Here is a 21,791-nt window from a genome sequence, read left to right on the forward strand (position 1 = left end):
AGACACGCAGCTTTCAAAAGCGTTCGTCTCGAACGAGCGACGTCAGAAGATCCTTCGTCTTGTCTCCTTCATTCGAAGAAAACGGTCCGTTTCTGTTCGGACGTTAAAGTCATTCTTGGGAATGGCTTCATCTTGTATCGCACTGATCCCAAATTGCAGGTTGCGCACCCGTTCTATTCAGGAGGAACTGGACTTACAGTGGCGTCAGGTCTCCGGGTCCTTCAACGACCTAGTTGCCGTCACAGCCCGCTTGAGAAAGAGCCTGCTTTGGTGGGCGCAGCCCACGAATCTGGAAATGGGAATGTCCTTCCTCGTTCATGCTCCAGATCTTACACTGACGACGGACGCCTCCCTGGAGGGGTGGGGCGCTCATCTCCAAGGCTTATCCATCAAGGGCAAGTGGACCCCGACGCAACGCACGTGGCATATCAACAGGCTAGAATTGATGGCGATCTTCCTAGCGCTCAAGTCCTTCCTCCCGGTTGTTCACGGGGAATCAGTGCTAATCCAAACAGACAATACCACCAGTATGCACTACGTGAACAAACAGGGAGGGACCAAGTTTCCACATCTGTCCCGCTTGGCCCAGTCGATCTGGGATTGGGCTCTCCGCCATCACATCACCTTGACAGCTGTCCACCTTCCGGGCGTGTCCAACCTCCTGGCGGACTCTCTGAGCAGGTCCACTTCCTCAACACACGAATGGGAACTGCACCAACCGACTCTAGATCTTGTGTTACGCCAGTGGGGTCACCCAGATCTAGACCTCTTTGCAACACCGGAGAATCGGAAATGCCCGTCTTATACAAGTTGGCATCCCCACCCAGGGTCCTGCGGGAATGCTCTTTTGATCGACTGGTGTGATCTATTCGCTTACGCTTTTCCACCGCTCCCATTAATACCGCGGGTACTGTGGAAAATGCGGAGGCAGCCCTACCACATCCTGTTGATCGCACCTCGTTGGCCCAGGCAGGCATGGTTTTCGGAACTGCTTCTGCTGTCCCAGTGCCAGCCCATTCCTCTACGTCCTCGTCCAGACCTTCTATCTATGGACAGGGTCCTAGTATGTCATCCGGACCCCTCCACGCTACAATTGTGGGCATGGAACCTGAGCACCTTGAATTCGCTGACTTGAACATATCCCAGGAATGCAGAGACATCCTAGCTCATGCCAGGGCTCCGTCTACTGTCAAGACTTACAAACTCAAGTGGAAGCGATTCTGTCATTGGTGCGCTACAGCCAATATCCATCCCATCCATTCCACTCCTGAGCAGCTTCTTCCATTCTTCTTGAGCCTCGCTCAGTCAGGGCTCTCTCATGCTACTCTGAGAGTTTTCTTAGCTGCAATATCTCGTTTCCGACATGATGGCTCTTCTTCCCTCTGTTCATCACGGATCATACGTCAATTCTTCAAAGGGCTCTTCCGCAAGTTCCCACCTGTTCGGCGCCCTCCTCCATCTTGGCACCTCAATGTTGTACTATCTCAGCTTATGAAGTCACCATTTTAACCTATCCATAAAGCGGATATCAAATTCCTCACCTGGAAGGTTGCACTTCTTCTGGCTTTGACCTCATCTCGTCGCGTGAGCGACCTTCACGCTTTCACTATCAAGCCGCCTTATCTTCAGTTCAAACCTAACGGGGTGGCGCTTCGCACTAACCCCTCCTTCCTACCTAATGTACCTACGGATTTTCATTTGAATGAACCTGTGTTCCTCAAGACTTTCTTTCCGGACCCAAAGTCTCCGGCGGAGCAGAGCTTGCATTCTTTGGACATCAAACGATGCCTTAAATTTTACATTGCCAGAACTGCCCCTTCCGCAAGTCCGACCAGCTGTTCATTGCCTACGGACGACTGCGCAAGGGACATCCAGTTTCCAAACCAACTATTGCCCGGTGGCTTTCTTCAGCCATTGCCTTCTGCCACCAACAAGCGGGCAAACCATTGCAGTCTTCAGTGAGGGCTCATTCTACGAGGGCGATGTCTTCATCCACCGCCTTGTTTACTGGTGTGCCACTTCATCAGATCTGCCGTGCAGCGACATGGTCCAGCAGGCACACCTTCACCAAACATTACTGTTTGGATGCCATCAATGAAGCGGATACCGCAGTGGGACAGGCAGTGCTTCGCCATCTTTTTCAGTAAGGTGAGCCTCTGTTCCCTCCTCCTTAGTGTTCTCCTGTGATTGCTATGATGTGTTATATGACTGTATTATTATTAGTACAGTCTTGATTTCTTCTTTATATGCCTAGCAATCTCAGTTCTCAGAGGTTACTGCTTTTTATTCTATTCAAGCATGTGAATCTATGAAAGACACCCCTAATACTGGAGAAGAACAATTGTTACTTACCTGTAAACAGGTGGTTCTCCAGTATTGGTGTCTTTCATAGATTCACATGCGACCCACCCTCCTCCCCTCAGAGGCTCTCTTCTCCTCATACACTCTTGGGTACTTTGTGCTACGAAAATCTGAGGGCTTGAGCTTCTGAGGAGAAGGTTCTAGAGGGTGCTGGCGCCTGATTGGCTGTAATTTGGACTAACATAATGACACTAATGTGTTATAAATAGTTTTTTCTCTTTACCTTGCATTCCTATGTAGGAATCGTTTTTAGAGGATTTCAGTTGTATTTCCTTTCTTTTTTCTTGTATTATGTTTATATATATTTATATATATTTAGCATTATTGCTATTTTATTTACCGGGGGACTCCCACTTCGACGACGGGGAATATTCAAGCATGTGAATCTATGAAAGACACCAATACTGGAGAACCACCTGTTTACAGAGAACAATTGTTCTCTTACATGGGTTCCCCTCCAGTACATTGCCGGTACACATATACTTATAGGTAGTTGTCCGTGGAAATAAGGGTGAATTATGCCTCGCACCGAGGGAGTATTTGTTCGGTGTCGGTGAAGTTGAGTGCCGGTATTAGGCGCACCTCGACTCCGCCTTCCACCCGCACCGCGCGTCATCGGATGGGGGGGAGTTATTTCAGCGGCACCCGGGTCGGACATTTCGTTTCTGCCCCCACGCGGTGCTATCCCTATAATGCACGCAATCGGTTCCTTTTAGCAAGTTTGAAGGAGGTCTTGCTGGGGAGAAGGGTGAGAACGGTAAGCAGGAAGGGCGACTTGATTGCAGGGTTTCAGGTTTCGAGACCAGGGGTGTGTCTAGAGGGCTGACACTGGCACTGGTCGCAAACGGTGCAACAGCGAGAGGGTGTGGCCCGTCGGCACAAACGCCCGACGCGGGTGCCGGAAACCAGGGCTCGAGCCTCAAGGTCGCGTCCACATCCGGTCATTTTGGGCAAATCACTTTATCTCCCGCCAGCCTGATTGTGTAATGTAAATGCGGTGCGCAGGTAAAGCGCTCCAATGGCTTCGGGTCGAGTTTGCGCCATAGACGGCCCGGGGTTGGAGTGCGTGGTATGATTACCGAATATCACAGTGTATTGGTACACCCGCCCTTGGCTCCCATGGCGCTATGCCCTGCCGCAGTCCCCCCTCCTTCACAACTTCGCCCTTTCTTTCACAAACAGTTAGAAATTATCGCCCTGACGCGGGTGGGGACGCGCCACAATTCGATACCCCACTCCAAATTCAAATAACAAAGTGTTCCCGCGGGCTCAGGCAGCTTGCCCTGCATTCAGGGCACAGTATTGCAAGGTTAATCGTACAATGTTCTGCTAAAGAATTTAAAGTTTTGAACGATACGGGGTCCGACTGCCCTTATGCCTTTAGTGGTATGTTCGGATGGCGATAGCCGGTATCCATGGCAGCGTTTAGGCGAAAGAGACTCCCTCCATGGCTCACCGGGGTTGTGCTCTGACTCTCCAGCTCGGCAGACCAGGGTTTGGGCCCCTGAGGAGTCAGAGCAATTTACAGTATGACACAAGTTGTGGCAATTGCAAGTGAACAATTTACAAAACAAAATGTCACGTTATTTGAGGCAATAGTGACTATGGTGAGCAAACAAAATACAAGTAGCAAACGGTGCATTACAGGGGACATAATAAGTGACATGGGTGCAAGTTACAAAAGCGGACATAAACAATTAGAAGTTTAAGGCTACAAAAAACAAAACAAAAAAAGCACTTGGGCGCATGTCATGTAGGGTTCATCAGTTCATCGTGGGGGTATAGACTTCTTCACCCCTTTTGTGCTTTCACTGGCGGGTATGTCCAGTCCACTCTGGGGGCGAGGCAACGGGACAGCGCTTAAGGCCCGGCGGGTAGCGCTTATTGTGGCAATAAAGGGAGGCAGATTAGGGTGGTGAATGGACGGCCTCCATACTGCAGCAAAACCTTGACGCGGGCTATGTTTACTTCCCGCCCCCACGCCGCGAGGTGGGCCCGGCTTCCGGCAGGCCCCACGCCCGAAGGGATGGCCTCGGACCCGTGCGAGCTACGTTAACGAGCCTGCGGCCCGGGACCAGTCCCTTCTGCAGCCCGGCATCGGAGATCACAGGTGAAATCCCGCGACCTGCCTTCTGACATCCAGCTCGTGACCCGGCGGAAGTATGTCCTGTGTGCCGTATCAGGGTACCCCGGGTGCAGGGGGGATCAAGCTTGACCAGGGCGCTGCCACCAGGTATGGGATGGCGGTGCCCGGCCCTGGTTGAAGAGCTCAATTAGGTGAATTTTCAGTTATGGCGCGGGCGTGGGGGGTCGTAGTACTTCCACTGGCATGCGCGCACGCTGAATAGCCAGCCAGTTGCCAGTGCAGCATTTAATCACCTGCTCATGGTCTGCTTATAACCCCCCTTTCTTGCAATTTTGCCAGAGTGGAGAGCAGCGATGAGAGCCGACATCGGGAGTTGGGGCTCAACCTCGGGCACATCCCACTCCTAGGTTGTGCCAATAATTATTCTATACACATGTGGGCCCTTTCTCTGTCGGCAGGGCCGCTTTCCTAAGTTTAGTGCCTCTGGTCTACGACTTGTGAAGGATGCATACACCCAATTTCACAGGGAAATACAACTTTTGCATTTATCTATGTCTGTTGATAAGGAATAAGGCACCTCTTATTTCAACAGCCCCATGACATCCGAGTTGGTCTAATTAGTTGGGGTTGAAAGCTATGTTCTCCAGTATTAGGGTGTCTTTCATAGATTCACATGCTTGAATTTTCCCTGTCGTCGGAGTGGGAGTCCCACGGTAAATAAAATAGCAATAATATACTATATATATATATATATATATATATATATATATATATGTTTATGTTATGTTATTATTTTTCTTGTATAGCGCACGGCTACTCAAAAAGAGTGTCCCGGCGCTTTAAGTAAGGAGAACTACGGCACAATAACATAACACAGTAAAAAAAAACAAAAAAAAAAACAACATAAAACCTGAAATATGTAATAGAAAAAAGGCATAAAAAGCCTACACATATTTCTACATAGGAATTAATGGAAAAGGAAAAAAACCATTTGCAGCCTATCATTGTCATTATGTTGGTCCAAACCACAGCCAATCAGGCACCAGCTACCCTCTAGAACCTTCTCCTCAGAGCTCAGCACCTCAGATTTTCTACCGCACGTCGTGTGAAGGGAGTCTCCCTGAGCTCTGCTCAGTTTTCTTCAATTTTCTTCAATTTTCTTCAATTTTTTCTTCTTAATTTCACAGTTTTGTAATGTCTTCTTACATGAAGTCTACGTTCAGACCCTGTGTCACTTGTAGGAAGCTGTGGCCTTTTCCTGTGAACCCTCATGAAGAGTATATGGAAACACTCTGCTTGTCTCTGACATGGTAAGAGGAGAAGGGGTTGGTCTTGTGCTTAGACTGTACCCCCCTTCTGATGTTGGAGGAATTATTTTGTTTGTCCTGCTCATTAAGGTTTTAAGTGATGCTTCTCCTCTACTTCACCAGCTGAAGTAATATCACAATTAAGGGGTCTCTGGCCTTCTTTGAGTCTGCCTCCCACATCTACGCCCACGAGATTTACTCTCAGGCGTCTAGACTCACTCTGCACACTTTTCTACGTGAAAATGTGCCAGCTTGTCGATGATACGGTCTATGTACCCTCTGACGACAATCTTTGCCGTCACTGTTGCTCTGCAACGACTACGCCTCCAGGCATGCGTCGACGACAGTGAGAACAGTGCCCTCTTGTCGACTACAGGCTTGTAGCAGTTGGCCTCGTCGACGGTAGGCTCATCGACAATAGGCCCGTCGACGGTAGGCACGTCGACGGTGGCCCTGTCGACGGTGGCCTCGTCGACAGTGACCTCGTCGACGGTGGCCACGTTGACGGTAGGCTCGTCGACGGTGAGCTCTGTAGATGGTGAGCTCCGTAGACGGTGAGCTCCGTAGACGGTAAGCTCCGTAGACAGTAAGCTCCGTAGACGCTGAGCTCCGAAGACGCTGAGCTCCGTAGATGCTGAGCTCCGTAGACGCTGAGCTCCGTAGACGCTGAGCTCCATAGACGCTGAGCTCCGTAGACACTGAGCCCCGTAGACGGTGAGCTCCGTAGACGGTGAGCTCTGTAGACGGTGAGCTCTGTAGACGATGAGCTCTGTAGACGGTGAGCTCTGTAGACGGTGAGCTCTGTAGACGGTGAGCTCTGTAGACGGTGAGCTCTGTAGACGGTGAGGTCCGTAGACGGTGAGCTACGTCAACATTCAGCTTCGACGCCAGTTGGCTTCGTTGACGGATGACCCTGTCAACTGTTGGATTCATCGACGATTGAGCCCGTCGACAGTTGGTTTCACACACTGTTGACTTTTATGCACAATGTGTTTTGGGTAGACGATTTATCTCGTCGACTGCAGCTTTCTGCTACATCCACGTGATGGCGTGATGGCTTTTTACTCCTGCCTTTATATCTTCTTCTAAAAACTGGAGCTCTATTGCATTCACCTCCGGTGAATATTGGAGGTTTTCCCCTCCTTATGAAGAGAGCGGCAAATCGTTTTTCCCTTTTCCCCTCGTCTTGGGGAAACCACAGAAACAAGTTCGTTCAGTTCCTCTCATAGACTTTATTTAGCAAGAAGGTGTTAGACTCTTGCAGAGGCCAAACTCTGTGCCGGCGGTTTGTTTTCCCACGCCTCGACAAGAAATGTGAAGCTCCCCACTATTCAGCCTACCCTGACTCAGTCATTACTCAGGCGGCACAGCGATTATCTTGCAAGCCAGTTGGGCAGGTATGCCGCCAGATGTGTTATGACATGTTGGCGCCAGTAGCACTTATTCCAGAATCCTCCAAGCCTCACGCTTTGAAGATCCTGCAGGAGTGAGAGAGAGAGAGAAGTGCATCAGAAATGATACACTGTGAAGCGGACATTGCGTGTACAGGTTTTCCACAGCTCGCTATAGGGGCAGTCTAGGAAAGACAATTTTGCTTCAATGCTACGTCTTTCGCAAGGAAGTTCAGACTTCAATACTTCACTTGTTCTTTTGATTGAGTATCCCTTCTGGCCAGCATGTTGATGAGGCACTGCAGACCATCTTAAAGGACACAGATACTGCCCGCACCTGCGGGATATAGAATCGCAGCCTTTTCGTGGTGCCGAGGATGTAGCTCCACGTCCTTTGTTTCAAGGGAGTTCCATCCAGTATTGGCTCGTACAATCAGAACCAACTGCGTTACTCAAATCAAACGCAGTCACATAGGCACAGTACCAACAGGTCCTACATAGACAATCATCGTACAGCCGAGGCAACTCTTCTAAGAAACAATGGATTACCGGGAACAGACCTTTATTCCCTCCAAAAACGTCAGAGATCTAATATCTCACTTTTACTCCAATTGGTCAAAGGTTACAGAGGACCGTTGGGTTTTTAAACGTCATGCCCAAGGGCACACTTTAGAATTTGTCAAATTTCCCTCTTTCTACACCTCCAAAGGGACCTCCTCCTTCTCATCTACGGGTGTTGTTTGCACAAGTGTCTATATGGATACAAACAGGGACCGTCGGAGTGGTTCCGAATCTCCAACAGCGTTGGGGTTTACTCTCAGTTCCTCATCAACAAGCAAATGAGGAAAGTAGCGCATGATTTTAGATCTTTGCACAAACTTTACAAATGTTGTCCCTCAACAAAATCCTAAAGTTCTTATGCCAGAACGACTTTATAACTACTCTCAACCTCCAGGATGTCTATTTTCACGTGCCAATCCTTCCTAAGTTAGGAAGTGGCTACGCTTTACAATAGGTACAGAACTTATTCAATTGAAGTCCTACCTCTTGGATTTAGGTCTGTTTCACTTGTCTTTACGTACATCCTGGCATTGCGGCAGCCTATCTACGTCTGCAAGGCATACAAATTTATCATTGCTGAGACAATAAGAGCTCACTCTTATTTACAAGCAGTCCAGCACACCCAGACTTGCCAGTCACTGTTTCAAAACCTGATTTTCAATAAATCATGGCAAGTCCCAACTAGTACTAGCTCAGATATCAACGTTTCTCGGAGCATCAATCAATACAAACCCAGCAAAGGTGTTTGTCTCTCACGAACGACGGGACTGCATCTCCCACTTGGTGGTTCTTCTACGTTGGTTGCAGGTCTCCAGTTCCTTCGAAGATCTCATTCAAATCAATCCTCAGATGCAAGAGGCCTTTTTGTTTGATGGGTCCAAGAAAGAAATTTGTAGAAGGGGTGTGCGTTATTCCTTCGAGGGTTGGGGAGCATATCTTCAAGGTCTGAAGGTCAGCAGGGAATGGAACCCTCAACAAAAGGCTTGGCACATCAATCGTCTAGAGCTAGGTGCCATCTTCTTAGCCCTCAAATCCTTTTGTGTTATCATTCAAGGGGCCACAGTATTGGTTTGCACAGACAATACTTCAAGTATACCTTACACAAGCAAACAGGGAAGAGCGAGGTCGGTTCTTCTATCTCAGAAAGCCCAAGAGATATGGGCTTGGGCAATATGGCACAGGATCAAACTCTTGGCTGTTCATGTGCCGGGAGTTGCTAATGTGCTGGCGGACACCCTCAGCAGGTCAACAGGTGTCCAATCACAAATAGGAACTGCGCCAGCCAACGGCGGATCAAATCTTCCAGCAGTGGGATCATCCCGATCTGGACCTCTTTGCGACAAAAACCCCCCCAAAAAACAGCTAATGCCTGTTTCTTTGCAAGCTGGCATCCCCACAGGGACTCGCAGGGGAAGGTGTTTTTCGATAAACTGGTCTCAAATATATGCTTACGCCTTTCTTCTGATACCGTTGGTTCCGAGAGTTCTCCGTAAGATGAAGAACGAGCCGTGTCGTTTGATTCTCATCGCCCACAGGTGGCCTCGCCAATACTGGTTCACCGAACTTCTTCTCCTCTCAGAGTACGATCCAATACAGTTACGACCAATTCCAAATCTCCTCTCCATTCAGAATGGTCAAATTTGCCATCCGATCCGGCTTCTCTAAAATTAGCAGCTTGGCGCTTGAGCACCTTGAATTAGCTCATCTGACTATCTCGGCGGATTGTAAGGAGGTACTGGCTTACGCGAGAGCACCTACTAAAATAAAGATCTCAGTCTTTAAAAAAATAAATAAAAAAAAATAAAAAATCTGCATTTGGTGTTAATCTGCTGGGGTTCACCCATTTCTTGCAACGCCGGACCAGATATTACCTTTTTTCTTGCACCTGGCAAGATCAGGCTTATCTCATACAACTTTGAAGCTCTTTTTGGCAGCCATTTCAAGGTAAAGTCAGGATGGGTCCATCTCTCTTTATTCTTCAAGAATGCAACAGTTCTTTAAGGGACTACTCAGAATGTTTCCTCCTGTACGTCGTCCGCCTCCATCATGGCATTTTAATGTAGTATTAGCGCAGCTCATACGCCACCCATTTGAGCCAATTTTCAGGATTGTTAGACCTGGCATCATTGGCATGAGTCTCTCCTCCATTTTTTCTGTTTGCCTCCTCTGTTTACGATGTTTTTGCTGGTATATGCTTTGGGCACTGTGCCACTGCTGATCAGTGCCACAGTGCAAGTGCTCCCTATGTGAAATTGCTGTATTGATTGACTTCCATGTTTGGCTTATTTGGTTTACTATCAGTCCCTAGTAGAGTGCACCAGGAGTGCCAGGGCTTGTAAATACAAATGCTGCTAGTGGGCTTGCAGCACATGTTGTGCCACCCACAAGAGCGGCCTAGTAAAAGTATGTCTGAAGGTCTGCCATTGCCAGACCACGTACAGTCTGACTGTCACGAGGACTGCGCACGTACACCTACTTGCCAGTCCCTAAACCTTCCCTTAACTTCATGTTAGTCACCCCTATGGTAGGCCCACGGGCAGGGTGCATTGTAAGCATAAGGTAGGACAAGCCTGACAAGGTTGGCATGTCCTAATAGTGAATTACATCCATAGTCGTTTTTCACTATTGTAAGGTAGCCTGCTCTCCATCAGTTAGAATGGGCTGCCAGGATTATTAATGTTATAATCCTAGCGGGCTCGGGGAGCATGGTGCGATGTCGAGTTTGGTATCCCTGAACTCAGGGTTTAATAACGCATCCGTTTGTGTGGATGGTTTTTGGACTCTGTGTTTGAAAATAGCACTTTTAGAAAGTAGCTATTTTCTTGTCTAACTGTCTACCGGTCTCTGCTGGTTCTGGTGTGTGTGTGACAGGAGCTGGGTGGCTCCAGAGAGTCTGAATGAGTCAGTGTGGGATGAGTGGGGCATTTGCATTGAGAGTAGGGGAGAGTAGCTCTTGATAGCCTGCCCTGCCTGATACAATGTTGGCTCCGCCCCCCTGCCATGCGACTGATGACTCTGTGCTTGCCTGGGACTTCCCTGGCCCGCCTCCTGCCGGGCAACTGATGGCCCTGCCCCTGCCAGTAACAATGCTGGCTCCGCTCCTGCTGAGCGGCTGAGGACTCTGCCCTGCCCAGTGAATAGGCCAGGTGCTCTGGCCTGGCAACACCCACAACAAACCCAGGATGGGGGGAAATTCCCCTGCATGGACAAAGGGATCAAAGCCAAAAAGGGGTATAAGAGAAGGACCCCTGAACCAAGAAATCAGATCACTTCTGACAAGGAAACCTGAACCAAGGACAAGAAGCCTGCTGATCTAAGGACTGCCTACCCCTTCTGCCAGAGTGCTGTTTGTTGGGGGAATCCTGCATTGCTTCTTTATTTTTGCCAAGGAACCAGGAGAGAGGAACTTTGTGTGTACTCTCACTCTTTGCTGAGAAAATCTCCAAGGGCTGGAAGAGTGCCAGTCTCCTGTTGAAGTCACAGGGCTAAAGGACTTCATCTGCTTAAAGTGCTATTCGCTGGAGTTTGTGAATCCAGCACCTCTGAAAGAATCCAACAATCTCGACGCCGACGGACGCCGCCGAATCCAGCTCGACATCGTGAGTAACGGCTCCAGTGTCCCGCTTCCTCGACGCCGGCCGCCGGGCCCGATCGACGCCAGCAGCAACGCCAGTGAGTAGTGAGTTCGGCTCCAGCTCCAAGTGACCCCGTGTCTGCACCGCTGCTGATCGCATCGACTTCGAGCCCTCTCGACGCCGTGAGCGCTGCTCACTCTTGCAACATCGACATCGACGACGCCGTATCCCGCCTCATCCCGTGAGCGCTGCTCCCGCCTGACTTCGGTCGACGCCGCTGCAGATCGCCCCGACTCCGAGGCCCGATCGACGCCGAAGACGCGACGCCGGACATCTCGACGCCGCTGATCATCGAGTGCTTCACTTTTTCCAAGGTACTGTGTTGTTGGGGTCTGTGCGACTCCGGGCTCGACGTAGCGCTCCTCGCGGTCGACGCCGAACCTTTGGATTAACTTTGCCTCGACGTCGTGTGACTCCCGTGTGGGTTACATTGTTGCCAAGAACTTTGTTTTAGAGAAGAAGAGTTGCTTTTGATACTAAAGACTTTTGTGCTAAGAAGAAACCGTGCTTGAACTATTATTTTTCCTTCCAAGAGTATTTATTGAAACTGTGGTATATTTTTGTCGTTATTTGGTCTTGTGCTAAGCCTTATATAAAAATACTTATTTTTATAATACTACTGTGTCGTGTCCATTTGTAGTGTATTCACTTTATTACTGTATGTGGTCATAAATGCTTAACGCACTGCCTCTGAGATAAGCCTGTCTGCTTTGCCAAGCTACCAAGGGGGTGAGCAGGGGTTATCTAAGTGTGTGATCTCCTTGCCCTGACTAGAAAAGGTGTGTCCCTATTTGTCAGAAGTGTATACCTCTGCCAACTAGAGACAGCCGCTTCTAACAAGGATGTATTTCAAATTCCTAACATGCAACGTTTTTTCTCTTTGCTAGCATTAACTTCATCTAGAACAGTCTGTGATGTTCAAGCTCTCACTGTCAATTCACCTTTCTTATAATTCACGCCCAATTCTGTGGTGTTACGTACAAACCCAAGGTTTATGCCTAAGGTCCCTTCGGATTTTCACCTGAATGAACCAGTTATCTTAAAGAAGTTTTTTCCTAATCCGCAATCCCCTGCGGAGAGGGCATTACTTACCCTTGACATCAGAAGTTGTTTTAAAATTCTATTTGCAAAGGACCTCTGTCATTCTCAAATTCGATCAACTGTTTATTGCCAATGGAAATATACGGCAAGGACAAGCCGTGTCTAAACACACCATAGCTAGATGGATTTATGCAGCTGCTGACATTTGCCATCTTCATAGCTTATGGACGTCTCCACTAGGGCGCCCGGTTCCCAAACCTACAATTGCTCGTGGGATTTCCTCGGCCATTGCTTTCTGCCATCAACAGGCAGGCAAGCCTCTACAGTCTTCAGTGAGGATCCATTCTACCAGGGTGATGTCGTCTTCAACTGCCCTGTTTGTCGGTGTGCCGCACATGTTTACAAAACACTACTGCTTGGTTACCATTAACAGAGCAAACACTGCAGTGGGACAGGCTATGCTTCGCTATCTTTTTCAATAAGGTGAGCCTCTGTCTTCCCTCCTCCATTATGGTTTACCTTATTACTGTATGTCTTGCATGACTATAGACATATTTGTTTTTATAAGTCTATGCATGTGTATCATGCTGGGAAGTTTTCTTCGGATATTACTGCTTTCTATTCTATATTCAAGCATATGAATCTATGAAAGACACCCTAATACTGGAGAAGAACAATTGTTACTTACCTGTAAACAGGTGGTTCTCCAGTATTGGTGTCTTTCATAGATTCACATGCGACCCACCCTCCTCCCTTCAGAGGCTCTCTTCTCCTCATAGACTCTGTGGTCACTCTTGTGCTACGGAAATCTGAGGTGCTGAGCTCTGAGGAGAAGGTTCTAGAGGGTTGCTGGCGCCTGATTGGCTGTGGTTTGGACCAACATAATGACAATGATAGGCTGCAATGGTTTTTTCCTTTTCCATGCATTCCTATGTAGAAATATGTGTAGGCTTTTTATGCTTTTTTTCTATTACATATTTCAGGTTTTATGTTGTTACATATATATATATATATATATATATATATATATATATATATATATATATATATATATATATATATATATATATATATATATAGTATATTATTGCTATTTTATTTACCGTGGGACTCCCACTCCGACGACGGGGGATATTCAAGCATGTGAATCTATGAAAGACACCAATACTGGAGAACCACCTGTTTACAGGTAAGTAACAATTGTTCTTATTAGTGGCTGTGGTGTTTGTGGAACCGTTTGAAACATAGATGCAAACATTTAGTAAATAAGAAGGCCAAAATTGAATAACACATATTTGAGTTGATAGAGTGAATGGAAGTTTGTGAATTGCTCGCTCAATGCATCACTTGCCAATTACGAGATTTCGGCATCCTTACTGTATGCAATTTGCGGCACAGCTACCTCTCTGGCTTGGCACCAGCACTGTTAATATTAATGTCGGTTATGCAATTTTGTAGGAAGTTTAAAGCATGTACCATCGAAGTTGGGCGCTTTGAACCTCTGCGGTTGTAGGAGGAGTCTGAAAGGCAAAATGTTAATAATAATATGGTGACAGTTCACGTCCACAGATCACTTTCACCATTGCAAGATGGGCAATTTGGTTTTACGTCCCTGTTATGAAGAGCCTGATTTAAAGTGAATAAAGGTGGACACGTTGTAGTGTTACTGACTGTTTTGTCCTGCGCAGACACTTTTGCATTGTCAACCGGAGGATCACTTACGTTAAAAGACTGAGGTTGATGGTGCAACCAGTGCCTACCTGGGCTAGGATGAGGCAGGTCCTCTTTACCACCCCTTGGTTCTCCCTAGTGCACAGTCCAAGGTCTGGGGAATTAGGTACAGGGGGATAAGAGGTGACCGGTGAGATAACGCATGCCAGGGGGTAAGTCGCTGTGCGGAGGTTAAAGATAGGGGTTACCCAGCTAGTGGTACATTGTTCGCACAGGTGTGATATTTGCCAATGGTCCTACTTCCATGGGTTAGAGCCTGGGACTTGTAGGGGCATCTCCTGCCCTGGTGTTTCCAAATACAGTGATAGTCCTCGCTGGGCTAGATGTACCATGAAGGGCCTGATTACTACATGGGTCTTCCCAAAGCAATGGGGTCATAATTGGTGGGAGCTTTAAGTCTACAGCCCTTAGGAAGCATTCAGTATTCTTTCAATCCAAGCAAGGGCAGTTCTTTAAATCCAGAGGCAGAGCTTCAACAACTAGGGTGCCAAGTAGCAAGAACAAGTTAATAGTTAAGAGGTGGGTCTCTGGCCTTACAGCTGTGTGAAGCCACAACCTTTTAGAGCCATGCCTAGGCGAGACTAGGGCGCTTCTTATGGTCTCATGACCTATGCGGTTAGGGTGCCAAGCAGCAAGAACCAGTTAATAGATTTAAGAGGTGGGTCTCTGGCCTTACAGCTGTGTGAAGCCACTACCTTTAGTGGCATGCCCAGGCGAGACTAGGGTGCTTCTTAGGTTCTCATGACCATTGCTGTTTGTGGGAGCTCCCGGCAGACACACTGGTAGTGTGCTGCAGCTAGCATGAAACTGGGAACCTGGGTTTCCGACACTGACCATGCTTGGTGGGGATGCTGTCAGCCAACCTAGGGTGCTGCCGTCCCATTATGGGGTAACAAGGCGCCTAGCACAATGGGAATACCATGCAGTTAGTTTAAAGTCAGCATGGGTCGCATTTACCCATTAGGAGCGTTACAGCGGGGTGGAGCCAGTCCCATTTAAAGGTACGCCTGGGGGATAATGGTGCGCTCCTTGAGGTTCAGATGTCCTAGGCGGTGAGTGGCATCCCCCACATCAAATGTTAGGCATCATTTTACAGACAGTGCGCCCTGTATCGTATCAGACAGATTCCCTAAGCTGGTATGCCTAGGGGGCTCCACTAGAGGGAGCTGAGCGGGTGAAATTTCCATAATGAAGTGTGATGCTGGCCAAGTGCTGGAGGGCAGCCTGGCTCATGATCTCATATGCACACTGTTGGCCATTCCTGTTAGTCTTACAGGAATCTCTAGCGCAGGAGGAGTGCAGGAAAGCACAAGAACGGTTTAGTGGGCGGCCCTGGCGGCGACGGTGGCCGCCTCCAGGGCTGTGGAGGAGTTACATGGGGATCTGGAAGCATATGGGTACAGAAGTGTACCTCAGCACGGCACATAGGGGTGCCAGAGCCAGAGCCCATGAGCCTCATGGCAGGTTCCTGGAAACTGTGTCGGCGCCCCGTTGGTCCTTCGGGCGGTTGTGGGCCTGAACAACCGGGGTCTTGCCTAGCTACGCTCCGCCCCAAAAGGGGTGTGCGTACAAGGGACCAATAGTCAGGTGGTCCGGGAAGGGATTACCAGAAGGGCTCATCAGGCGGGCAGGTAGCGCGAATGCTGCCTGCCCTTGGATCGCCCGTAAGCTAACCTACAGTGATTACATAACGTTGTATGAAATAAACACGTGTGGAGTGTATTTATTTGCGGGATGCATGCTAAGAGGGGTGGGGCTGGTTGCCATGATGGTACTATATGGCTGCCCCAGGCCACTGTAGGAGGCCGCTCAAGAGGGCGGCCCGTTAGTGCCAGTGGGCTTCCCCCGCCCCCCCCCCCCTCATCCCCCTTTTCTTGTCCTCAAGGGGGGGTGCCGAGAGGTGGAGTCTCGTAAGGGGTTGTGGGGAGCTACGTCACGTCCGGTGCATCAGGCAGGGCAGGGGGTACTTAAGCCCCCCTCGCCATTTCCCCTGCCTCTTTGATGCACCGGGCGCGCCGTGGATGCCCCGGGAGGGGACACGCTATCTCCCACCCTACTGCTTTCCCAGCGTGTCGGAGTAAGGGATATGGCAAGAACGTTTTAATATTTTACTTTTTTCATTGCAGGAGCGGTTACAGGGCGATCTGGAAGCATATGGGTACAGAAGGGTACCTCAGCACGGCACATAGGGGTACCAGAGCCAGAGCCCAGGAGCCTCATGGCAGGTTCCTGGAAACCGTGTTGGCGCCCCGTTAGTCCTTCGGGCGGTTGTGGGCCTGAACAATCCGTGGCTTGCCTAGCTACGCTCCGCCCCGGAAGGGGTGTGGGTACAAGGGACCAATGATCACGTGATCCGGGAAGGGATTACCAGAAGGGGCAGTACATAGGTGGTTCGCCACAGTGCTGCTTGGCTCATCAGGTGGGTAGGTAGCGCGAATGCTGCCTGCGCTTGGATCGCCCGTAAGCTAACCCACAATGATTACATAACATTGTATGTAATAAACCTGCAGCAGTTTTTTCCAAAGTTAACACATGTGTGGAGTGTATTTATTTGCGGGATGCATGCTAAGAGAGGTGGGGGCCGGTTGCCATGATGGTACTATTGATCACGCTTCGGCGCTGCAAATCAGTACACGACCCCTCCTCCTGGAGGGATATTTAAAGAAGAACATACTGCTTCCGCGCAGCTCCTCCCAAGCACAACTGCGCTGCCCTGATTATTTCCTTGTAACCCCTTCTGGAGGGCCCAGGTTCCCGTGTAGTTGGGCACCATCTTAAAGGGAGTCACATCCCTTTTTATTCATTTTATGCTTTACGTTTTATCGCTGTTATTTTGGGTTTAAATCTGTTTTATTGATTTATAGGACACAAGAACTATACATTATAGCCCACCTACATCCATCAGCCAGTGGTAGTCCCAATGAAAATAGGAGTGCAGCATGTAAAGTTAGAAAAGAGCAGAAAAGTATAGAGAGACATTGGGAGGAAATGGTTGGGGAAGTGACGCCTGGCGGTCGGTGTAATTTAGGCAGCCAAGGTATTTTCCAGATGTGTGTGGCCATAATAGCCTGATCTATAAAACACCAATGTTTTTCTGTGAGTGTACGGGGCCATTCCACCATATAATGCAGTTGGGCCGCTTGGTAATAACAGCGCAAGTTTGGGATCCCTAGGCCTCCCAGAGACATTGGATGGAAGGCATGTGTATAGTCTATCCAGTAGGGTGAGGTGTTTTTTTTTATTCATTTTATTTATACATTATAAGTAACACATAACACAGGTGTACATTCAATGAAAGCAAAGACTTATGCATATTAGTTGTAATCAGGACAGTTACATACATTTTAGTCAATCACATGAGAGACCCCTCAGTTCCTGAAAAACCATTGAATCCTCTTCTGAGCATGTACTGTCCTCCTCCTCCCAGGTGTGCTTCGTGGGCTCACCTGCGGCTCCTCAACCAATAGGTCATGGCAGAGTTCTCGCCATGCTCTTAAATCCTCCTCTAGCTCCTCGCCGCTGCGACACGCTTTCATATGTGTCTCCTCGGCTAGTATCCATTCACGCACGTCTCTCAGCCATGCTGTGACCTCCGGCACCCATACTCCCATCCAGACAATGGCTGTTCTATGCCGCGCTAGCAGTAGTAGGAGCTGCAGACGCTTGTATGCCATCTTGTTTTTCTTTTTTTGCCATCTTGCTTTATGTTTAGGTTTATATATGATCCCCATCAGACAGTGGTCGGCATCAATTTCACATGACAGCTAACACTACTCCTTACCCTCTCTACCACCTTTGTTCAGAAGTGTCATACTTCAGGGCACTCCCAGGCCAGATGCAGGAAATTGGCCCCTTTATTATGACTCCTAGGAAATTAAACCTCTCCGGGGCCACGCAATGTAGCTCCTCTGGGGTCATGTATGTGCGATGCGCGTAATTATAATTGACGAGCCCAAAGCGGGCATTGTATAATATCGTGCGATTGAGCACACACACTATCCTCCTGTCCCCGACCTCTAGAGGCTCCTCAAGAACCGCGTTCCATGTGGCAAACACCCTTGGGGGAGGATCAGCCGCATCTGCCCTCATGGCCTTGTACAACAGGGAAATGAGGAATCTACCAGCTCCGCATGTAAGTATTACATCTAAGGTCAGCGTGTGTTTCGGGATTGAGGGGTGTGTGGGCTATATCTCTTTGAGTAGGTTGGACAGTCCAGTGTATTGTAAGTATTGTCCCTGAATCAGCCCAAAGTCCCTGCACGCCTGTTCATAAGTGATAAAGCTCTCGACCGGATACAGGTCTGCCAGTATGCCACATCCCCCCTCCTGCCACACCCGATATGACATGCTGGACATCACCTTCCTAACCGGGATGAGGTACCATATAGATAGCTTCCTGTGGATCAGAGCCTGCTTTAAGATTCGCTCCACAAAGGTCTGCCAGGTGCGTGCAGTCTGCTCAACTACGTATGGCACTGTGCTGAAGAGTCCCGCACCCTCCAGCAACAGTGGCGGTGGGCTAGCAGCCGGTGCCCCATCACGTAGTAACCTCGTCTCCCAGTTGTCCCCTTTGTCTAGCCAACGAGCAGCGTGCTGTAGATAAGTGGCATGATAATAAACATCCAGTTTATTTGACTCAAGCCTGCCGTCCTCATACATGTGGCTCAGTGTGGCAAGCACCACTCTGCCTCGACGGCCTGCCCAGTAACTATTAGTATGGAGTCCAGTTTCCTGAATATCCACCTGAGTATGGGACATAACCCATTTTGCAACATCTGTAGACAGCGGGGCAGCACCACCATTTTGGCCACGGCTAGCCTGCCCATTAAGGAAAGAGGAAGGGTATTCCAAAAGCTCACTGAGAGCTTCAGAGCGTCAATTGTCTTGTAGACGTTAAGTCGCAGTATTTTTGCATCCTCTATTGCCACCTGTATACCCAGGTACCTGAAGTGCTCCGTCTCCCATTGCAGACCCAGCTGTGGGAGGCCGTTCCCGGGAAGGCTGGCCAGCCAAGCCAAAGGGAAGAGCAATGAATTGTTCTTATTCAGCCGCAACCCTGAACACATGCCAAACTCCTCCAATACCTAAAGGAGCTTCAGGATGGTCTCCCGAGGCGAGGAGACATAAAACAAAGCATCGTCGGCATATAGGGAAATGATGTGAGGGCTTCCACCCGTACTAATGCCCCAGCCCCCTAGTTCCCTACGCGCCTGGATCGCTAGCGGCTTGATTGCCAGTGAGAATAATAGGACGTGAGTGGACATCCCTGGCGAGTGTTCCTCTTCAGCTGCCAGTCTTCTGACCTCCTATGTACCTGCCAGACCCTGGCACTGGGTGCTGTATGTGGCGGAACCAAGCCGTCAATCCTCAATACCGCCAACAGATACTCCCAGTGCACTGAATCAAATGCGTTTTTAAGTCTATAGGCACCAGAGCTAGTTCCTCATCGCTGTGTCGCACCTCTTGCAGAATGTGTGTCAGTCTTCTGATGATCATACCCATGTTGCAGGATGGTATGAACCCGCACTGGTCCTCATGAACTAGGTGTTCCATATGTGGGACCAGTCTGGCTGCCAAAACCTTGCACAGTATTTTGATGTCTGAATTGATAATGGTGAGGAGTCGATACACCGCAGGGTCTCAGTCGTTTGCCCCAGGTTTGAGTAGTATGACTATCTCCCCTTCTCGCATAGTCAGGGGCAGCAGCCCCATCTCAAAGGCTGCCTCACACACTTGCAGCAAAGGCTGTGCCAGCTGGCTTGAATATGCCTGTAAAAAGGCCACCGGAAAGCCACAAGCCCCTGGGTCCTTGGTTCCCGGCATGGCTCCCACTGCCTCTTGGATTTCATCAACAGCGATTTTAGGATCCAATTCCGGCACACCCGTGGGCAAGAGTTGCGGTAAAGCCAGCATCCAGAGGAGGGGAATATAGCAACCCCGTTCATCCCTGGGTAAGCAGTGTAGACACGTCATAAATGTCGTTGGAATACCTCCAGCATTCCCACTCTGGTGTGGACTAGGCTCCCTCCCTCAGCCATCAAGGTGGTCATCAGCGGGACTGTCCGTTCCCTTCGCACGATCCAAGCCAGGAGGTGCCCTGATTTGTCCCCCTCAGCATGTAGCCTCTGGTAATACTGTGTCAACATATACTTGTCTAGTCTGCCCCAGATGTCTGATATATGAGTGTTCATGCTCACTCGAGTCTGAGTCAGTCGGGTCCCTTGTCTGGATCACAGCTAGGGCTTTCTCCTCTCTGTCAAGTTCCCCCAGTAGCTATCTTCTCACCCTGCACACCAGACCCATACCGGCACCCCGTACCACTGCCTTGAGGGCTTCCCACTCAGTTGCCCTCCCAGTCGGCCCCGCCCCCACAGTTCACAGCCAAGTAATCGGTTACCACCTTTGAAAGGGCGGACCTCCCCACCAAATCCTCTGGCTGATCCGGCGACAATATCCATCTCCTCTTTGCCAGTATGGGATACCCCCACCTCACTGAACAATGCACCAGGGCATGGTCGGACAGGAAACGCGCAAAGTGGGTTACCTCTGCGTCAGGAAAGGCTGGGGTGCCCGAGACCAGAACTCTGTCCAGCCTACTGTGCGTTCCGTGAGTGAATGGCATGTAAAAAGTGGGAGTGCAGGGTCGGCATCCCGCCAGATGTCCCAACCACCTAACTCATGCATGATGTCTCAGAGCTTTTGTGTCATTCTTGGTTCCATTACGGATTTGCGGGGATGTCTATCTAGCTCAGAGTCGAGGTTGCAATTAAAGTCTCCTAACCATAGGAACGGGGCATCTAACTCGTTGGCCAGTAGGTCCTGAATAACCTGGAAGAACATGGGGTCATCAGTGTTCAGTGCATATGTGTTCAGGATAGTAATCTCTTTACCATCTAGCATGCGTAGCAGAAGGGCATACCAGCCATTTCTATCGGACTCGCTATAAGTTGGGGTGAATAGTGTGCCCGGAGCCAACCGAATCATTGTACCCTTGGCATATGTAGAGAAGGAGAAATGATGCATTTCCTGGAGGCACTCTATGGATATGTGATGACTTTTTAGAATGGTTAACACCCTATGCCTCTTAGTGCAAGTGCGCAACCCCTCAACATTCCAGGTCAGGAATCTAAACTCTGTCCTCATGTTGGAATAATCTCGTGCTGGTGCCTAATGTTGGCCCCTGCCCACCCATTGCTGACCTCCTATGGTGTACACCTTTAAAACAAACCTGTACAAGAGCACTTCCAGTATTGAAACCCCACCCCCCACCCACTGACATTATACGAGCAACAGTGCGTTTGTTAATGACTACCCATAATACGTGCCAGGACATACATGTTACCCTAAGTTGCCCAACTGGGGCCATCACTCTCATCCACCTAATAACAGGTTGTCCGGATCGGCCCGCTCAAAAATACTAAGGTCTGCCCTTATCATAAATGTATGTCCTAGTGCCAGGACCCACTAGTCCCCAGGGTGGCACCCTCTTTGCACCCGCCACTGGAATTCCCTTTAGCAGCCCACCTACCCACTGAGCCAGACAACTCCACTCACCCTCAAAACTCAGACAAGCATTTAGTCACTGAATTAAGTTCCTCCAGCACCTCTGCGCTGGCCACCTGGCCCTCACTCCTCAGCCGCATCTGCTTCCTGTTCTAGCAAAGTCACTGGTTCCCTC

General features: G+C 49.3%; 1 long non-coding RNA gene across 1 annotated transcript in view; it reads left to right on the top strand.

Moving 5' to 3' along the window:
- Nucleotides 1-16,642, top strand: part of LOC144824467 (uncharacterized) — a 116,123-nt gene extending 99,481 nt beyond the window's left edge. The window contains exon 3 of the long non-coding RNA XR_013608964.1: nt 16,240-16,642. This is a non-coding gene — a long non-coding RNA (uncharacterized LOC144824467). The remainder of the gene's footprint in view (nt 1-16,239) is intronic.
- The last annotated feature ends 5,149 nt before the right edge of the window (nt 16,643-21,791 follow it).

This window comes from Lissotriton helveticus, chromosome 3_1 (genome assembly GCF_964261635.1).
Source record: "Lissotriton helveticus chromosome 3_1, aLisHel1.1, whole genome shotgun sequence".
Classification (NCBI taxonomy): domain Eukaryota; kingdom Metazoa; phylum Chordata; class Amphibia; order Caudata; family Salamandridae; genus Lissotriton; species Lissotriton helveticus.